The following is a 2510-nucleotide window of genomic DNA, read 5'->3' on the forward strand; positions in this document are numbered from 1 at the left end:
GGGCCATGGAAAGTAAGGGGTGGCAAATGCCTGGGTGGCCTGAAGCCAGGAGGCCAGAGAACCATGAGCAGACCCCTTTGTTCTGAGGACTCATATGGGAGTGAAGGGGTTACACACTGATTGTCAGGTAAAGGTGGTGCTAGCTTTTCAGCAGGGATGTGACTACGCAAACTGAGCTATGTCTAGAGGTCTGTTAGCTGCCCCAATCCTTATCTTCCTCCACAATCCACTTGATCATTTTGTTGTAAAACAGATTCATGATAGGAGGCAGTTAATTAAAGTTGGGGCAGTTACTCAAAGTTAATTATGGGCTCTTTCTGTAAGCACTAGGGACTCCCTCATAAAACAGATAGTGACCAGAGGTAGGCAACTAACCAAAGTTGTTGTATGGCTTCTTCTTCGGGCCCTGTGGACCCCCTCCTTTTCCTGCTTCCAGATCTTGGGATGAATACACAATTTCAAAGGCTTTCTTTCCCAGATAGTGGAAATGATACATAGAATTCCAAGGGCTTTCCTCCTCCTTTGCTAGCATAGTGTTTCTTGTGATGTTGGAACACCTGGCAATATTATCCAACCAAGCTCGGGACTGCTGAATTAGTGAGTGAGATATGTGCCCTTCCTTATTCCTGTGTTGATTTTGTTATCTACCCTAACTAACAGTTCAACAATGTGATGAAAATATCATGCAGACATTTTTTACAATAGACTTTTGACTGAACCTGCCCTGACCAGGAATTGAACCTGGAACCTTTTGGTTTACAGCACGATGCCCAACCAACTGAGCCACACTGGCTAGGGCTCTTTTTAATAGTTTCAAGTGCAGCACTCTGGAACAGAGATACGGAGATGTCTACCTGGGAATTCAGTATATGATATATTTAAAGAAACTGTATCTTAAAAGTTTGTGTGGACATTCAGAATGCGTCACCCCAAGATGTGCCTCAGTAATAGCAAATTGTTTTTGGCTAGAGGCAACTAAAAACCTGTCACCTCAAGAAAAACTCTACCCCACTTAACTACCTACAAAAATTTATGTGCAAATAAGAGATCATTAAAAACAAACTTTTATCTATCTATCTATCTATCATCTATCTATCTATCTATCTATCTACTTCTATCTATCTATCTATCTATCATCTATCTATCTATCTATCTACTTCTAATTACTAAATATCTGCCCTACATTTTTAAAACATATTTTGTTGATTATGCTATTATAGTTGTCCCATTCCCCCCACACCTATTCCCCTCTGCCCTGCACAGCCTCTCCCACCAACATTCCCCTCTTGGTTCATGTCCATGGGTTGTACGTATAAGTTCTTTGGCTTCTCCATTCCTATTCTATTCTTAACCTCCCCCAGTCTGTTTTGTACCTATCATTTATGCTTCTTATTCCCTGTACCTTTTCCTCCCTTCTCCCCACTCCACCTCCCCACTGATAACCTTCCATGTGACCACCATTTCTGAGATTCTGTTCCTGTTCCAGTTGTTTGCTTAGTTCATTTTTGAGTTGTTTTTGTTTTTTTTTACATTCGGTTGTTGATAGTTGTGAGGTTGTTGTCATTTTACTGTTCATATTTTTGATCATCTTCTCTTTCTTAGCTAAGTCCCTTTAACATTTCATGTAATAAGGGCTTGGTGATGATGAACTTCTTTAACTTGACCTTATCTGAGAAGCACTTTATCTGCCCTTCCATTCTAAATGAAAGCTTTTCTGGATAGAGCAATCTTGGTTGTAGGTCCTTGCCTTTCATGACTTGGAATACTTCTTTCCAGACCCTTCTTGCCTGCAGGGTTTCTTTTGAGAAATCAGCTGAGAGTCTCAAGGGAACTTCTTTGTAGGTAACTGTCTCCTCTCCTCTCCCTGCTTTTGATTCCCTCCTTATCTTTAATCTTGGCTAATGTAATTATGATGTTCCTTGGTGTGTGCTTCCTTGGGTCCAACTTCTTTGGGACTCTCTGAGTTTCCTGGAAGCCTATTTCCTTTGCCAGGTTGGGGAAGTTCTCCTTCATTATGTTTTCAAATAAGTTTTTGATTTCTTGCTCTTCCTCTTCTCCTTCTGACACCCCTGTGATTCAGATGTTGAGATGTTTAAAGTTGTCCCAGAAGTTCCTAAGCCTCTCCTCATTTTTTTGAATTCTTGTTTCTTCATTCTGTTCTGGTCGAATGTTTATTTCTCCCTTTTGACCCAAACCATTTATTTGAGTCCTGGTCTCCTCCCCATCACTGTTGGTTCCCTATATATTTTCCTTTATTCCACTTTTCATAGCCTTCACTTTTTCTTCTACTTTGCGGCCATACTCAATCAGTTCTGTGAGCATCCTGATTACCAGTGTTTTGAATGGTGCATCTGATAGGTTGGCTATCTCTTTATCACTTAGTTGTATTTTTTCTGGAGCTTTGATCTGTTCTTTCATTTGGGCTACTTTTTTTATTTGTCTCAGAGCACCTGTTACCAAGTAAGGGGCAGAGCCTTAGGTATTTGCCAGTGCAGGGCAACCCAGGTCAC

Source organism: Artibeus jamaicensis, unplaced genomic scaffold, assembly GCF_021234435.1.
Source record: "Artibeus jamaicensis isolate MK-2021 breed Jamaican fruit bat unplaced genomic scaffold, CSHL_Jam_final contig_463, whole genome shotgun sequence".
NCBI classification, from domain to species: Eukaryota; Metazoa; Chordata; class Mammalia; order Chiroptera; family Phyllostomidae; genus Artibeus; species Artibeus jamaicensis.